The 19,460-nt window shown below is 41.5% G+C and overlaps 1 protein-coding gene across 3 annotated transcripts in view; it reads right to left on the bottom strand.

The window, feature by feature from the left end:
- Positions 1-19,460, bottom strand: part of SNTG1 (syntrophin gamma 1) — a 478,642-nt gene that overhangs the window by 209,855 nt on the left and 249,327 nt on the right. Inside the window, exon 1 of one of the 3 annotated variants that reach the window (XM_082433013.1) lies at positions 432-4,031. The exons of the other annotated variants lie outside the window; for them this stretch is intronic. The gene's annotated coding sequence lies outside the window, so the exon portion shown is untranslated. Of the gene's footprint in view, positions 1-431; positions 4,032-19,460 lie in introns of those variants that run through there. 3 annotated transcript variants of the gene reach the window in all.

Genomic DNA, 19,460 nt, shown 5'->3' with positions numbered 1-19,460 from the left:
TTCTCACCGTAAGGTCCTCTCTGTCCCCCTCTGCACACTGCACTCTCTAGACACAAGTCACTACAAGCAGCCCACGCTTAAAGGGTGGGGAGTTATGCTTCTCTTCCTTGAGGGTTGAGTATCTACAGGGATTATTTGGAATTGCTCTAGACAGGAGATACATCTATTCTTCCCCATTTATTTATTTATCCCATCACTTACTTAGGACCTCTCAGCTGAAAGAGCAAGGAATATATGTGCATATGATAACCCATGTTGGAATGCACGTATTTATAAAGATTTCCATGCATAAGCATCTGTATCTTTGTTAAGCTAACCGTGAGCTCTCAGGGAGGTTTGCGTCTCTAACACATGACTACATGGACCTTCCTAATTTCTCCCCTTGTCTGTCTGTGGATTCCCACACCCCCAGGGAGCCACCATTCACTTACCTAGTTGTTCAGCCCCAGCGTACAGGGACAGCCACACAGGAGCTGTTAACACATATCCCTGTGGGAAACAATTTTATCCACTAGAGCACAGTTTATTTTGCCTTTAATATTACAAGCTGCACTCATTTCCAAAATGATGAGTGTGAACCCCTTTTCTCCTCCCCCATTTCAGTGAGATTATTTCAGACCTTGTATTACAGTTAGATTCTTTGCCATAATAGGGTCTCCTGACCCCCTAAGAATTTTTAAAAATTTTCATACATCAAGCTGACTCTGTGCTTTAAATTTCCATGGGTTTTGACAAATGCATAGTGTCATGTATCCACCACTACCGTATCACACAGATCACTTCACAGACCTGAAGAATCCCCTGTGCTCCACCTGTGTACCCCTCCTTCCCTCCCTGTGAACCCCTGGTCAACCAATGATCTTTTTACTATCTCCATAGTTGTGATTTTTCCAGAATGTCACATAATTGGCATCATACAGGACAGAGTCTTTTCAGACAGTCTTTTAAAATTTAGAAATATGCATTTAAGATGTATCCATGTAATTTCATGTCTCAATAGGTCATTTATTTTTATTGGGATAAAATTCCATTGTTAGGAAGCACCACAATTACACTTATCCAGTCAAAATTACGCTAACCCTCCACCTTAAACAGAACCATGACTAGCTGAGGTGCTTGCTGAGGGCAAAGGTAGTAGAAGGTAGTTTTCAATACCAGTTACAACCATGTGTCCAGCTGTAGAAATGAGAACTGTAATTGTATGAGGATTTCTTCCTTATTTTATTACAAATATGATGATGAAAATCTTTGTTTTTTCCTTCTTGTATCCCCTTATGATCTAACATAAGTTTTATTAATAATATAGACTTTTATATCACAGCATTCAAGTCACAGTGTATCAAGGAGAGGAGTGAATGCCACTTCAGGACTTAGTATTCCCTTCCGAGGAAATGATTCGTGTATTTTGGGTTGCATGGAGGATACTTGTTTCATCTCGGTTGGAAGTAAGACTTCACAGTCCTTATCGGGAGGCTAAGGAGGTTAAGGAGAACAGTGTGAGTGTCAAGTTGACAAGGGTGGCCTGTGATGGCTAGTTTTCATGTGCTGACCTGATTAGGCCAGTTATTCAACCCAGTACCAAGTAATTGAATCAAACACTAACGGAGGTACTTCGGTGAGGTATTTTGTAGCTATGGCTAACATCTACAAACAGTTGACTTTAAGTAAATGAGATTATCCTACATAACGTGGGGAGTGGTGGGCTCATGCCATCAGCTGAAAGGCCTTAAAAGCAAACTGGGACATGTCTCTGATGATGGAATTCTGCTTCAAGATGGCAGCACCAACTCCCTCCCATCCTACAGATTCTGGACTTCCAGGCCCCGCGACGGTGGCAGCCAACACTTTGAAATGAATCTCTTAATACACGTTTGTAGATACATGGGTATTCGACTGGTTACGTTCATCTGGAGAATCCCAGCTGATACAGTTGTGTGCGCCACTGAGATTCTATGGTTTCATTAGGCCGTATTAGTGCGACAATAACTGAATAAAACAGCATGTTTCTAAGTATTCCTGAAAATACATTAAGTACAACTAATCAGTACCAGCAAGCCCAATGACATAAGCTCCAGAATATACTTTATACTAGGTATTTCTAAGTTATGCAATGAGAACTATGAGAAAAGAACTTGATTTTTTGGTTTATTAACAAGATAAATTAACTAATACCTTCATGGAAAATTACAAAGAATTTTTTTTCCCTCACAAAACAAAAATGTCTTTTGTTTTTCCTAGAGGCACATTCATTGCAAAAAGTGAAGTTCTTTTCTCATAGTTCTTATTGCATAACTTAGAAATAAAAAAAAATGAAATTTTTAGGGCTTTCTCTATATGATTGTTTTAAAATAATTAATCTGTATTAAAATATAATGCAGTAACAAATATACAATTCCAAAAGCTTTCATCTCTATATCCAAGGATAAGGAAAAACAGCTTATTGATTTATTAGTATTTAGTATAAGTCTTATTAGGGAAAAAACAAAACCTTTATGAAAATGAATTTCTTAAAATATGATTATTAGAAAACTTCATCACTTAAAATATGCAGATGAGAAAAGCAATGCATAAGAAGCTTGGGTGGATAAGGATAAAATTCACTTTAATGTTTACAGAATCACAATATATAAATGTGACCTATCACATTCCTGATCAACTTAGAACCCCCTTGACCAGCTCAGGGAGAAGCCGCACAGCATGGAAAAGTCCAAGCCTAAGGAAACCTGTTTCTACCATTATGACACATGTGACCCAAGGAAGAGTGCCAGCCTGGCCCCTGGCCATGAATAGTGAGGGTGGAGCGTGGGGATATTCCCGAGTACCCTCAGGGTACCACTTACACGTCATGGATCTTCAGACCTGACCTCTGTGCAAAGGTCTTGCCTCCTATGACTAAACCTAAGACTCAGAAGTTAACTGCAACTATTGTTGTCAATTATGCTGAGAATAGCACCAGATCCTGTTGATTAAACCTCGTCTTTATAACCAAAACCGGGAAAGCAGAGTTAGACAGTCAGACTCATGCATGGGGAAATACTACGTCTTCTCTCAGAATGCTTCATTTGGCATGAGGCTGATGAGATAAAGAGAACTTCTTTCCAAAGCCACAACACGTGGGGATCTGAGACCTGAACAGGTAGTTACGTGAGACAGCACAGAAAGCATCCGTGCAAATACACATGGATTTAGATTATTTAGATACTTTCCAGAATGCTTTAGTGAGTGTAAAAAAGTCTCTGTCACACTCTGCTTGCTATGACAGTTCAGTTTACTGGATGGAAAAATGTTGTCTATTTATAGAACTTGCCCTAGGCTAAATTATAACATATGCAAAATTTATCTTCCATATTTTTGGGTATCCCAAAGTCAAACCCGGCCTATACCCTCTCTACATGCTTTCACATCTTCACGTGGCTCCTTGACCGATTGGAAACTGATTAACGGGCCCCCCCAAAATAAAGTGGTTAAAGCAATAGGAGTAACAATGACACTTGCAGTCACTTGGGTCTGATTTTAGAGAACCTTTTGTACGTTCTGTGGTGGGTACCTTGGGGGCGGGTCTGTATGCATCGTTCCCCTTTCTATATTGGTTAGGAGAGTGCTTGGTTATTTTACAAAATGCCGACGAAATAGTGGCTTAACCAGGATGGCAGTTTGCTTCTGCCTCCTGTAAGGGCCAAGCCAAGCAGCTAAGAGGTGATTTCACAGGGTCTGAAACCCACTCGGCCGCCCTCAGCTCCCGTGGTCTGAGAGAGGTCAGCCTCTGCCCTCACGCCCAAATACCTGGTGGGGCAGAGAATGGGAATTGAACACATCACGTCCCTCACATTTCACCCTTCTCATCACAGCGCCACACGTGGCGACACAGGGACAGGGAAAGCAGCCCTTCGGGGGGCAGCCTGTGAGGAGCAGGCGTGGGTGTCCCAGGGGAGGGGCCAGCAGCCGGCCCCAGCCCCCAGCTGAGAACCCCCCCGTCCCCTTAGAAAGAGGCCTCCTTTTAAGGCCGTTTTTTGCAGGCCTTGAGATTATGGAGGACATTTTTTGCACTTTTTAGCATATATATATATATACACACACACACACACACATATTTATTTATTTATTTATTTATTTATTTTAAAATTTTTTATTTTTCCTAAATGTTCTATCAGTTTTGATCAGCTATGCTTACTCTGCTTGTGTGCAAAGCTGTCAAGAAGTTTTGGAATTTTCTGTCTCTCTCTGAGATTTTTTTTTTAAATGAAACAACTCCAATCTCTTACTGATGTTTTGATAACTTACGGGGACTCTAAATGTCTACTCTGATTTTACAGCACTTAAATGTGTATTTAGGCAATTACGTCAGGTCCTTAAGTCATTTTCTTTTTTATGCTAACTCATTTTCACCCAATCTGTTTAGCTAGATTTTTATATTCCTGAGCGAATATTTATTTTTAATTATAGAGTTTTGATAATACTCCACGAATAAGAGAAGAAAGTCTTTTTCAACACTTAATACTTAGAAAAAAAGAAGGAATTCTGGAAATGTATGAATACCACTGCAAGCCTACCAAATCAGAAATGAAACAAACAGGATGTTGAAAGAGACATATGTGCCAAAGGGAGCCCTCCAAAAATTTCTGGAATGCCTATTTTGCAAAAATCATCTCCTCCTCCAAATCTAGAAAATGGATAAAACACGTGAAATTATGTACAAAGCTGTAAAGCCTTGTCACTGTGCACAGAAATAAAGCAGGGAAGGATATGTAAGTGGGTGTCAATATGCATGTTGCTACACACTCAATTTGTTTTCTTCCCTTTTTCCCCAAAGTTTTGATTAATGAAGATGCTGGCTTCACAGTGCCTAGACTTTACCATTCCAACACTTCAGCCGCGCTCCTTTATATCAGACCTCTAGCTCATCCACCCCCTCTGTATGCACAGCTCCTGAACTCCGCAAGTGCCGGGTCCATTCCACGTGGACATCCTATGCAGCTGGCCCAGGAGTCTGACAAAGGCACCTGTCCCACGCAGCCATGGGGTTCATGCTGCCCAGACGGCACGGGGAGCCCCAGGGCAGGTCTGGTTCCCTCACTGGCCATTTTCTTGTCTGGCACAGCACTGGCTCATGAAGAAAGGGTTAGGATCCATTGAGATTTCTCCAGATTCAAGGTCTTAATGCAAGCAGGCATCTGATGGCCAGATTTTCAAGGTACGGTGACAAATCTCTTTTGAAGTCAATTATTTTGTTGCTACTTTCAGAAATTTTCCTCCACGTGCACAGGTGTGTACAATACACAGTGGGACTGTCTCTAGTCTCATCTTCAGCAGTTCTAGGTAGACCAGTTTCCCTCACGGAGGACGCACTTCTCCTTCACGTGTCTGTTCTCTCCCAGTGCCTGAGGCATCTCAGCTTGTGACCCTTTTTCTTCACCATGAAAACATTTTCCTTTGTGTGGAACCAAGTTTCCAAACTAAAACAGTTTTCCATCTAAGAGACAGATAAAATCACCTAGGGAACGGTATTTATTTACTGAGCCACGGGAGGCTTTGTTTCGTCTAAATGCTATAGAAATCCAATACGAAAAACACGCAAGTGCTGACCAGTCCCCACTGGTCAGGGCAGGGGACAGGCTCCCATCCCCAGGTTTGCTTTCTTTCCCACATCAGATTAAGCCACTTTCTCCAAGCCCAGAGCTCTGCAAGGCCGAGTTTAAAGGCCACTGTCCTAGGTAATTGCTCTGGTCCCTGTCACCCTTCGGGCCTCAAGTGTTCCAGGCAGAGGTCCTCACAGAGGGGCCAGAAAATCAAACCCCTTGTGCGCCTTATTGCAGCGACACTATCCATCCACAGGGGCTTTGGAATCGGAACAAAAGATAAGCCACTGACCACACAAAATGCTAACAATACACCAAAGTCTAGTAATACAATTAAATAAATTTGAAAGTGCTGACATAATGTTGATAGACATAGTTACTTATTAAGATCTTTTTCTATCACTCCAAAAATAACAACTCTGATATTTTGACTAACTGAATGTTTAGATATTGAGGGGAAAATATTTGATCACCATGTTATTTCAAAACAATTACCATATTTTTCTATAGTAAGAACAATACTTTCATCATCATGTTTTTAATATCCAGCCCTTGGTTTGAACAATAATGAAAAATTTTAACAGACATGTGATTTATCTTTTCCCTTTGCAACTACTGACATAAATTCTGTTGTGAATTTAAAGAGGGAAATGGAACAATATTAATGGCTGCCATTGAAAATTCAAGGACTGACATAAATTGGAAAAACTGTTCTATTATTTTTTGAAAATGGCAAAACTTAAAAAAAAGAAATCTTCATTCATTAAGAGGCCTAGGAGAGCGGTTGAGCTGTACTTCAGAGAGAGGCAGCTCAAAATTTACTGTGCAAAGGAATGGCATTGGGATCCTGTTAGTGCATCCCTGGGGGGAGGTGAGGCCCCCAAGAGACGGTCAATGCCCTTTGGTTCTTGGACCATACTCATTAGCAAGGCTACAGATGAGGAATCTGGCCCAAGGAAATATATGGCTTTAGCATCAAAGAGAGAGGTCTAGAGCATCTAAAAGGTGGTCAAAATATGGTAGAATAGCGCTGGCAACTTCCCTTTCACAGAGTCCTTCACCATCAAAATAGCTCTTCTCCTGACAAGCTATGTATTTTAACACTAATATGTAAAATCATGGTTCACAGCAGGGAACACGTGCATTCAGCTCCATTTTATAAGAAAGAATATTATTATTTATTAATACTATTAAAAGGTGCAAGATACAATGTTCAAAACATGGAACAATAATTGCATGATGGTAATAATTAAAATAAATCTCTCACATAATATTGAGCAGAGTTCGCTGTGCTATACAGTAGGTCCTTGTTGGTTATTCATTTTAAACATAGCAGTGTGTACATGTCACAAACCGGTTCGTGATCAGACCTTTAAAGATTATCTCAATTTATGAATCCATCAAGTATCTAATCAGATTAAAAGATAATAAAATGTTAAAAACAAGCATAGCCTTGACCATCATTTTAATCTAACCTCCTCGAATACTACCGAGGAAAGGGAGGTCCAGAAAAGTGGTATACATTCTCTAAAATTCCTCAATTTTGTGCCCAAATTTGAAATAGAACTCAATATTATTAAACCTACATGAGCTCTTTCTCCAATTGTGGCTTAAATATTTATCGAAGCACAGTGTTAGGTTTGTGTGAAATAGGAGACACATGTCACATTCATAACTGGAAAGACAAAGTATAAACATAATATTTGAAAGGAAATGTTAACTTTGTAGTAAAGGGGATCTAGGTTTGAATTCAGGCCACTCACTTGCTGTCTATGAGTACCTGTCAAATTATTTAAGTTCCCTAAGGTTTGTTCATCCACTATAATCTCAGGTTGATGATCTCCACCCCTCCACCCCCCTGGGAGAATGGGGGAGTTTAGTTAGAATATGTAAGAGGTAATTAGGGTGCCCACACACAGTGGATGTCCAACAGTGTTGATGAGAATGACGTGTCTTACATAGTAACAAATACAAATCAGAATGTGGCACACTTCTGCTTAGACCAACTCCAAATGGCATAAACAGGAATGTGTCTCTGTCCACCGAGTGACCTGAGAAGATCCACGAATAAAGTGCAGCGCCTGAGCACTGAGCAATAAAGAACCTTAGCCCCGGGCTCCTGGCTCTCACCTCAGAAAGCAGAGCCCGACTCAAGAGCTTACAGGCTGGGCCACATCGTAAAGATGGCAGAATAGGAGTTTTCTAGCATCCTTCCCCCAAAGAACACCAAGTTTGAGAAACACCCATGGATGAGAGTTCCTCTGTGGAAGTCTGGGGGTCCAATGGAGAAGTTCCCAGCAAATCGCTGGAGGGAAAAAAAAAAAAAAATCCAAGACATTGAAGAGGGTCAGAGGAACAGTTTCCCTTTACCCAGGTCACCTCTCCCCTAAGAGAGGTGCTTTCCAGTATATCACAAATGTACCATAGTAATAAAAAAAATGATAAGTACTTTTCTCCAAGAGAAAAAAAGAAAAAAGAAAAAAAAAATGCGATCTGCCAGATGTTGGTAGAAAACTGGATTACCAAGTAGATGCTAAGCAATCCAAGTGTTTGGGATTAATTATATGTAATTATATATAACATATATATACACATAATTATATTACATACACATTTATATATGGTTGTGTAGTAGATACTTGGGAAATGATGATGGGTTGCCTGGTATATATAAATCACTGCCAAGTTTGCTGCCCTGTTTAGTGTGATGGGAAGAAACCCTGAAAGATTTGGAGTGCTGATGGTCTGTCTGTGTGGGGTGTGTGTTTAGCATTTCTGCGTGAATAGTAACACTAGTCAGTAAAAGCTGTTGATTATCACGTTCATTGAGATTTAGAATCATCATTCATTTATCCTAACATCTCTTCTACACAAAGACTTATATTTCTAGGAAAGTTGTCTGGTTTTATTTTTTTTAACATGACCGTTCAGTGAATTAAATGAGTACAATATAGTCAGAAAAATCTGAAACACATTCATGTACAAAGAAAGAAAAAAGCATCACAGCGGAAAAAGCAGAAGTAAGACAATGAAAGACCAGAGGTTTAAATTCGGACCAAGGCCTGAAAGAAGCCAATAGGAAGAACTAGAAAAATACTTTGAAATAAGATTTTTAATCTTTAATTTTGAAGCTTTTTACCTTAAAATTTACTCCCTTAATGCTGAAAGATATTTTAAAAAGTGTTCAGGATGGGAGAAGTTGACAGACCACTCTGGGCTTTTTTTTCGCACATTTAATTTAGAACACATTTGTTTTCATATTTCATTTAGACATTTGTGTCGTATTTTAGACAGATTCACAGAATCATTCTGAGATTGGAAAACATTACTAGCACGGATGCAAGATTAGCTCAAAGCAAACTTTCCTGAAAAAAATTATCACACTGGGAGCGACAAGGGAAACAGAGATGCAAAAACTGGAGCTAAGCCAGGGTTTTATTGTGTGATAACATGCAAAGCAAGCGGATTGGGGACCACGGAAATGCCAGCAGGTTACAGCATGCAGACCCAGAAAGCGGGATGCATAGAGCAGTGTAAGGTCCAGCCCTGTCCGGGTGTCAACTGCATGCTGGCCAGTCCAGCAGGTGCCGAGCAGGCCCCGGAATGGAGAGTAGGAATACAGTAGAAAAGTGGGAAACCCAGAGCCGTTGTCCAGCAGGGGCGATTCCATGGATCAAGGCGGTGAACTCAGATGAAGACTGAGCACAGAGCAGGGTGAAAGGCATGCCTATCTGGGGAAATCTTGACATTCACGTACCCAGGGAATGAACTAGCTGACAGCTTCAGTTACGACAGCAGAGGCGAAAGGGAAACATTTCTGCAGTGGGAAAGAAGGCAGAACAGATCAAGTTCACGACATGGCAGCTCTGTGGGGTGATGTGTCTGTGGATGGTGGCCGATGAGGGTGGCGGGAAGGCACTTCTGAGGTCACGTAATGCCAGCACACAAAGCTCTTAAATACTGAGAGACAAAGGGTGTCCAACTGTGTGCAAATTCACGTGCAATGATAGGAAATACAAATGTCTGGCAGGAAAATGTTCTGTTGTCGCACTTGATCGTTTGAACTTGAAAAAATTAATCGAGGCTTAAAAACCATTTCTGTATCTGCATAGAAGTTGGTAATTTTTCTAATTTACTGACTGAATTTGAAATCTGTGAAAAATAGCATGGCATTAACCCAACACTGCTGAAGTAAACCATCCTTTCTACACCTCCAGCAGTGTCATTTCGTAATTTCAGTGATTCCAATTATCCACATAATCATTACAGGGAGAATTCTTAAAAGAATGAAGTAGTTAGGAAAGTTGAACGTAGTATTATTGGGTCAGCATTTCCTAAGCCCTAAATCATTGCAAAGCTCATCAGAAATCTTGAAATGTGAACTGGGGTCCTGGGCTAACTGTCTCCGGAATCGCCCAGCTGGCTTTATGCCATTCTCTCTCTCAGTGTGTCAAAGGCAAACATGGAACTGGCTCCCTTCTACGGTGTTTGAGGGTTTCCTGAGGACACGTGGAGATACATGGTCTTGACTTTTGCTTTTATCCTCATTAGGTAAGTGAGGTTAACACAAAACAGAACAAAACTTGCTCTACTGAGCAGGCAGCAGACGCAAGAGTGTCAGCATTCCTCAGACAAACTGCAAACGACCAGCGGCTCAGCTTGTGCGGCAGCTCTAAGGCTTCTCTAACTTTTGTTCCTATCAAGTTCAAGGTGCTTTTGAAACTAGCCCACAGCCCCTGGAGGAGGCCGGTCCCCCACTGCTGGCCAGTATAGCAGCTCCACCCCCAGCACAGGCGGAGCTTGCCGCGTGGTGGGCACACAATGAGTACTTGAAAGAGGCCTCACGTTATGTCAGGGCAGCTGGAAAAGGCCTGTATGGATAAGCTGGGCTTTGGATTTTAAAGGACCAAGCAAGCACTTGAGACAACAAAAAAAGAGGAAACAAGCACGGCTTCCAACTACACACAAATATCAGGGCTCCAGGCAACCGAAGGGAAGTGGCAGCTCCTATAGCCCAGCAATTACTGATGGTTGGCTTTCGAATTCATTGTATGGTTTTCTCTTATTAAGCCTAGTTTGTCATTTTTTAAGGTATACAAGATTAAATTGCTTGATATTCCTTAAAATCACGTCACTAAGCACTTATTAACGTACTGGAAAATATCCTAGGTGCCAAGAGAAAATCACTCTGGAAATGCAGAAAAACATGAATGTGCCGACAGGACACGACCAAGAGATGAAGGCAGGGAACCTGTTTCAGAGTCAGGGCTCGTCAGTTTCCCTTAGGTCGGCTTATTGCACAGAAAACTATGTTAATGCAATATAAAATCTATTCATCTTGGTAATGGGAAGAGAAGTGATCATCCCCAAACGCAAGGAACATTTATATTGATTCTGGAATGCAATTCTGAACCGACCTTAGAACATGGAAGTGCCTGATGCTCTGAGACTTCGTATCACTTCAGAGTAGCAATGACGCATGTCTCAGAAGCAGTACGTAGATTCATCTGCCATTTCGAGGCAGTTGCACTTCGCACACTGATTGATTGGCTCCTACGTGCCCGGATAGCACGGGGGGCAGGGGGGCAGCAGGTGGAGGGCAGATTCCCGCCCCTGGGAGTCCTAGCTGAGAAGACCCGAGGGAGAAACGCAGCTCCCATCCGTGCGGGCTGTGCGCGACGGGGCCCTGAGCCCTGTCGCCGAGGGAAGGGCCGTGCCTGGCTGCCCGGTGGCTGGCAGGGCAGGGAAGGAGGGAATCCCCGTGAGGCGGTGAAGCCCATCCTGAAGCAGAGCGGCTTCCAGGCTGGCTCTGGGGGGAGGGCTGTGGGGGAGGAGACGTGCGTGTGCTAAGGGCACGCACACGTGTGCACTCGATCGTGGCCGGAACAGGAGCACAGAGCTCAGGCGGTGGTGTCGGCGCACCGAGGCTGGGAAGCCGACCCGGGCGGGCTCGTCCTGCCGAGGCCCCTGGAGGTTTGAACCGGCTGTGGGTCAGGCCCTGTGCCAACACCCCGCGAATGGAGCCTCGTGAGAGTTACTTTCTACTTGTGAAGATGAGGAAACGGGCTCTCTCTCAAGGGTAGAGCAACTGCCCAGTATAACACCACATTTATTTTTATGGTAAAACTGAACACTTCCTTTGGACTATAAACCCCTGGTCTGTCCAGACAGCACTGCGGTGCGCCCTGGACCCCTGCTTCTTCTTTTGTAAGAAGGGCAGACGAGTCTGGAAGTCTGGCTCAAAATGACCCGAATCTGTCCCCTCGGGGTGGGGACCGAGCGGGCATTTGACCTCAGCTCCCCCCTACCCCCAGGCTCCCTCACAGACTTGAGTGGAAGAAATAAGCCCCCAGATGGTGGCAGCACGCGGACCGGGAATCAGCAGCGCCCGCGCGATTCCAGAACCGTGAGACAGAAAACAGCAGTGGAGGGATCCCGGCAGCAGAAAGGCCGGGCCCAGAGCAACCTGGCAAGGCCGCAAGGGAGAGCGGGAGGAAACACAAAACCCTTTTGCTCCACTGAGACTTGAAGGGAAGGAATCTGGGTTCTTACCTTACCATCTTAGGATGCAAATATGCTTTCCAAGGACCAGGTAAACCCCTTGACACTGGCTCTTAAGACCTGGCGATGCCTCCCAGTTCCCTGGCCTAATTCCTCCCTAATGTGAAAATACATAGAAAGACAAGGCTTGGGAGCTCACCTAGGATGATGTCTACTTGAGGATGTGTCCTGTTGGCTTTTGGGGAGAGAAATGAGAGAAACCTCTTTTTTCTTTTACATCAGAGCACCTAACTCCATTATTAGAGAAACAACTGGCTATAGATCTAATCCATATGGTAGGTGAGAATGTTGCTTGTGAAGTGAAAGTAAATATTCCCTAACTTCATATCAGATATTTCCATGGCTCATGAGGCCAGGGCTTTTCACAGGCTCATGGGGAAATGCAGGCATGATTTATTTCCCCACAATCCTATTTAAAAGTATGTATGCATATATGAGTATTTGTGTTTCCGTATCTTATCCATGTAATTGAATTGAAAGCTCTTTGAAGGGCCCATAACGTCAGACTTCTGTGTAATGAATGAAGGAAGGAATGCATATTTGCTCTAGAAAGATTCAGGAGATACAAAGATGAACAATGTGTGTTCTCACTCTCAAGGATCCCACAGTTTAGGGTTTTTTTTTTTCAATTTTGTACATGGTATGTGCCCTGTACATAGCAGGTGTTCAGAATAATTAAACAATTTGATTTGGTAATGCAATGTTGTTAAACTAAAAAAAAAAGATGGTTAGAATTAACTCAGTGGAAAAAGATGCCAGGCAAATACAGATAAAATAAAAGAAGGGTTAAAAATATCAACCAAAAAATCTACTTGAAAAGACATTATTTTATGTAAAGAAATTCCTGACATATCAATATAAATAAAAGTGTACCACAATATAACACTGAAATACTAAAAAGGAAACTCGTATGAATATAAGGAAACATGGTCATTGCACACTTTGACTTTTGTCTGAATTTGAAAAACAATTAGAAAATAAGCCTAAAGTAAAAATGAGTATCTAATGGAAGTCAATTTCTAGCTGATATAATATGTACACAGTATGCTCAGTTCCTTATAAATCAAGAATATATACTTTAACTTGTCAGGTGTGGCACACTGGAAGTACGATTCAGAGTGCAGAGCCAGGATCCCAGAGGGCAAGTCCAAGATCCCACAGGGCAGAGCCAGAAGGTCAGAAGGAGGAACCAAGGTCCCAGAAGAGAAACACAGGATCGCAGGGAGCAGAGTCAAGAGCCCCTTGGTTCATCCCAGGCCCTGTACCTGAACCTAATCAAGGCACCAATGAGGCGCATCCCGCTGGCTTTCGGAATCGCTCTGGGCAGTTAAAGCTGTGGGCCCCAGCGTCCCCTGCCCTGGAACGGGAGGGTCTGCTGCGCTCTTCAACCGCCCCCGCCACCGTGTAATGGTCGTGGAGGAGGCGAAGGTGATGGCTCTCTCTGGTGCAGAAAGTGTTAGTTTGCTGGGGCTGCCGCGACAAAATTCCAGGCTGGGCGATTGACCATCAGAGATCGATCTTCTCATGGTTCTGGAGGCTAGAAGTCTGAGAGCAAGGCATCGGCAGGTTTGGCTTCTCCTGAGGTCTCTCTGCTTGGCTTGCAGGCGGCCACCTTCTCCCTGTGTCCTCACGTGGTCTTCCCTCTGCGTGTGTCTGTGTGTCCAAGTTTCCTCTCCTTGTAAGGACACCAGTCGGACTGCGTAAGGGCTCACCCTAATGGCCTCATTTAAACGTAATCACCTCTTTAAAGCCCATCTTCAAAACAGTCCTATTCGGAGGTCCTGGGAGTTGAATTTTGAGCCGATGTCATTCAGCTCATAACAACATCCTTCTGAACCAGACAAGGAATCAAACATGAGGAGCCTTATATAGACTTAGATGTGAGCTGGGTGATTAAATCTTGACCTAGAGCAATAATGGGATGAAACTTTGGAGAGTTTGGGGGAGAGGTGAGTGGATTTTGCTTGTAGGAAGGATGCTGTGAATTGTGCTAGCCAGAGGGCAGAACGTGATAGATTATATCATCCAAAAATTGGCCACGGCAACAGTTCTGTTCCCACATGCTCTTCTAGAACCCTGCCACCAACATCCAGGGGTGGAATCCATTTCCACTCCCCTTGAAACTGGGTGTGCGTGTGGGGACAGCTCAGATAGAAGGGACAGAGGACGCTGTGTGTCTCCTTGGTGACACCTGACAGGCGGGTGGCTTCCTCCTGGTTCTCTCTCTCTCAGGTCACTTGCCCTTGGAGCCCAGTCACCACACTGTGAGGATGTTCAGGCCACAAGCTGGTGTGTCAGACTGAGGAGTGAATGAGTGAACCTTCCGAGGGGGACGGGGTCAGCCTTCAACTTGCCTACCTCACTGACCTCTGCTCGAATTGAAGATCTTTGAGCAAAAGCAACTTTGCTGTGTTGTTTTAAGCCACTAAGCTGTGTGGAATTTTTAAACACTGAGGTTTTTTGTGTGTTTTCAAAAATGACCATATATCAAAATTCATAGAAAAATATCAAATTCAGAGTATAGCACCATCAACCAACAGACTTAGAGTAAAGCAGTAAACGCCAAACCTAAACATTCTCAGACGGAAGGTGAACTGCTTTTTCCACTGTCGTTTATGTACTGTCTTTTGGAAGACTGTCACTGGAGACCAGGCCATCCTGCCAGAAAGAAGAAAAGCCAGCTGCTCAACTGTTGTCACTTCCTCAGGGCTTGAACTCCAGACACCCCGATCTCTCCACTCCACTGACTGATGTCTTATTCCTGACTTTGCTAGCCTGAGAAGCACGTACATTCATCACTACTGTGAGGGTGTTAAGGCCCAGGGCTTCAACTCTACCAAGCCTAGAACATAACCTGATAAAAAATGTGCATCTCATATATACTGAGTAATCACTTTTTATTTCAAAAATCCATAGGATTTTTGCTTTGCTTTTCATTATCTGATAACCTCACTATATTAACTGGATATAGTGATCACATAAGAGTCATAAATATAATTTAACCAATGATTAAAGTAATTTTTATAAAACTACAGATAAAACATAGTAAAAGAAAATATTTCCTAAATCTGATATACTTTGCTTTTTGTTTCCTATTTACACTTATTCATTAAAAAATCCAATGCGGCATTAGTATCCTGTTTAAAACAATTTTCTTGGGTTTACCTTCTTTGGATTTTGCAATCCTTTGAAATTTTGTTTTTATGGTTAAAGTAAATCAATCGTTAATTGCTTTCAACCATTCTAATATTCACGTCACTGGTTATTCTTTTGGAAATATCTCAATTCACTATTCTATCCTTAAGATGTAATTTCATACACTTTTTGACATAGAAATCATGGTTCTGACACACAGTTTTCCATGCAGCAGCTGGCTCATAAACGACTTTCTAATTAATGCCATGTGACCTCTGTACGCAGTGCTGACGGCATCCTTGTCTCTGTTTCCCATCTTCTAGTGCAGGATTGAAAAATCTTCACTCACTGGGAGGTTAAGCTCCTTCAAGTTTAACTGAGTACGATCCCTCTGACTGGCATAAAGCCATTAGAAATTACTTTGGATTCAACAGCAAGGCAGGAAAGTTTCAGTGACAAAATTTTGTGTGATTTGTGTGTTTCTTGGCTTTTCTGGTTTTGATCTCAATTTTGTTTCCTGGAAGTAAAATCCCAGGCAGTTTTGCCTGAAGAAGGACTTGGGCTTAATCCAGAGCCATCGTGCTGACGGATCGGTCAGAGGCTCCAGGCAGACCACTCGGCATCTCTGGAACCCGCCGGCTTCAGCTCTGAAGGATGGATTAGACCAGAGGACATGCCGGTCCTTTTCCAGCACTGAACTACTAGGGCTCCCCAACCCCCAGCCGCCCAGCCCGTGAGCCTGTTTGGATGTGCAGACAGGATTCCAGTCTCTGTTTCCACCCTTCCTTCCATGGTGAGAGTTCGACCTCTTTACCTTTGTTCCCATGTCTCATGTGGGGTAACAAGGTCTGCTCTTTCTGTTTCTTGTTACAAATGATTGCAATGAAATCACAGGATATGATATATTGGAAAATATTTTGTTCAGACACGTAAGATGTTAATAGTCCTTGGGGAGAGGAAATATAATATAAAGGGCTCGATTATAAATACGAAAAGGGAAAATAGAGATTAAAGTAGCATATTTTATGGCAAAGTGGAAGTCTTAAACATAGTCTAGCGAGAACCTACAGATGGAGCCTTAGAGCATCAGATAAGATTGATTCCTTTCCTTTTACAGGTTAAGCAAATATGAAAAGATGATTTTGCCTAGACCCCCTCATATAACCATATCTATAAGACAGTATGTATACATGTGAATAAAAATTATGTCCTCTCTTCTATTGATATGTTCATACTTGTTACAAATTATCATGGAGTCACAAATTAACATATACTATACCTTGAAGACACAGGAAGTCTGGGACTTAGTAAATAGAATGGGCTCATCACCACATGAGGTACTAATCATGCACTGTCTTGTAACAAAACGACTTAAAAACGAGAATATAAATGTATCATTAAATGACAACTGAGTCAATTTTATTTATAAGTATTGAGTTAATCCATATAAAATTGCTGATACTGAAAAATTTGGGGCGGAGAAAAATGTCAATTTTGTGTGTTTCAACCTTATAAAATGGCCCTCTAATTAATAGCTTTTAGCTTTATTTAAAAAACACACATACACAAAAATACAGAGAAAAATATGCAAACTATCCAGCTATAGATTGTTAAGTGCTTAAAACCAGTGTTTTCTAAATTCTAATGATGTGGACTAGGGCAAAGTACAGATCCATTATGTCCACATCGAGAAACTAACTTTAATTCTATTGTGTTTCTACATAAGACATACACAGACTGAATAGTTTTGCCCGAATTTAAGACAATGGGAAATTATGTGACTAGTTTTAATTCTCATAGGCACTTCTCAAATATTTTGAATGAGCCCACAGGGAAAAAATACAACACACACTATCGATGCTAACATCTCTAAACACATCTGGAAAGAAGTGCAGAGCGCGGGTTTCTGAAGGTAAATGAATTAGGACATTGCAGGATGTCCCGGGGGGTACGCTCAGAGTGCAGTGTGTCTACAGCTGGACGACACATCAGCTGAACGTGAAGCTCATCTTGCCCCTGTGGGTCTCACCACTTTCACTAGTTTTTAATGACTTTTATGGAGAAACAGAAAGAAATAAGGAGAGAGAAATATAGTGCAAAATACCTGTTTTATGTTTATGTTTAATTTCTATGGAAATTTGTTTTCCCCACTTGTATGGAAAGTCTGCGAGAGCTCAGAGTTCATTTCCAGTTTTGTAAGAGCAGATCAGTAGTGAGAAGATGGGGAAAAACATTTGTTTTTGCATCAGTAACAAGCAACATAAGACTTCTCTTTTTATAATTGATTACTACCAGGTTTAGGTCTATCTAGCCAAAACAAGTAAGATAAGTTTACATAAACATCACCATGAGTGAGCATTTCTTTTTTCAAAGTTATTTTTAACTCATTTGGACTGATGTTCTTCTCCAGTAACATGTGTTTCCTTGGTTTCTCTTCCAACTTGTGTGGCTTCAGTTTTGTTTGGGGAACATAGATGACATATTTCAGGCAACCTAGAAGGTGACGTGATGGAGCCAATGGATGTACTGAAAGTTTTGGAGCCAAAACACCTCTTTCTAAATATATTTCTGGTTTGTCTACCTTAGCAAAACAGTTCTTTCTACCTATTGATTTACATGTTAAGAACTATTTTTTTGCAATGCACAGAGTAAATTAGTTTCTGGTCAACTATGAAAATGTCTTGTCTTTACAACATAGTATAGAAACAATCAGGACAATTATTGTTCACGTAAAGCATACTGATGTTTTCTTCTATTGAATGTGCGTGTGTGTGTGTGTGTGTGTGTGAGATCAACAAGATAAATACTGCGTGTTTTCACAGTTGTCTTTAGATGTTTAGTTTATCTTCCAGTAGGTGGCAGTCTGTGATGTTAAAAGGGTACATGGTATTATTCTGTAAGCTTTTAAATTACTTCATGTAGAACTGAAATGAGCAGAAGAAAAAAAAATGCCTTTTATAGCAGCCTATTTATTCTGTGGAACAGAAACGAGTTATGTATTTATTGTCGTTCTGCATGTAATGACAAAATCACTACTGTACAAATAGTGATTATGCCATTTTGTGGTCCAGACTATAGGTAGGGGTAGTTTGGATGAAGGGAAGTTGAAAATCACAGTATTTGGGAGAGTATGTTTAATCTGAGAATACAGAAATGGGTACTCATGCAAAACTTATTTTTTGGAAAATGGTCAGTTATTTTACTATTTTCTAGCATAGCTAAGAATGAATGAAAAGGTAACTTTATTTACATTTAGCCTATTATAATTCTACAAGGACAATTATCTTGTTATGTATCGAGGGTTATTCAGACTCTCAATATCAATTACCATTAAGAGGCACAAATGACAATTGTCACCTCCAAACTGGTACCACTAATGCTTGAGCCCAACCCTACTGACATTCATTTTCCTGTAATACAGTAAATCCCATTCATGTGGGGACAGAATTAAGTGATTAAGCTGCTCTACTAGCATGTTTTCTCTCCAACTGTGTGCTTTCTTCCTTCCCTCCAGTCACATTTTATTCTCTGCTGTGAGTCTTGTTCTGTGTGTCAATCCTCACCTAAATTCATTTTCTGCATCTATCGGCTTTCACTATTCAATGGGGTAGCAAGCAGTAGATACTCTAATAAACACTTGTTGAATAAATTAATATAAATGTTTGTTGAATAAATAATATGTTAGATTGGCCTAATGTTTTACATAGAAAGGAATATAGCAAATATTCATTAAACTTCAAGCCTGATTATACAGATGGGGAAGGAAAAAGTCCCATTTATGGAACAGAGAAAAAAATATTAGAGATTGTTCCTCTAATTCTTATTTGTCCCTGTTTGAACTCCAACACATTTACCGCCTTTTTATATAATACTGATCACTTCTCAATGTGCCAGGAGGAGTACTCAGTTTTATATTTCTATAGTTAAAAAGAGAGAGAGAAAGAGAGACCAATCTCTCCAAGGAAGCTTGGGATAGACCCATCTCTATTTATGCTGCCTTGCATTGAGTTGGCAAACTGTTATTTAGCCAGAAACAAACAAAAGACACCAACAAACAGTTGCAGTGATAAAAACCTCAAATAACTTCAACCTCTTTGCTTTCACCTATGACTGTCCCACATTTGCAGGTTTGAATGAGGTGAATCAAGTCTCAGTTCAAGAGTAAAATATCATTCTTTTGTGAACAAG

Source organism: Balaenoptera physalus (genome assembly GCF_965194825.1).
Source record: "Balaenoptera physalus genome assembly, chromosome: 17".
In the NCBI taxonomy this organism is placed as follows: Eukaryota; Metazoa; Chordata; class Mammalia; order Artiodactyla; family Balaenopteridae; genus Balaenoptera; species Balaenoptera physalus.
This window is presented reverse-complemented; position numbering and strand designations above follow the sequence as displayed.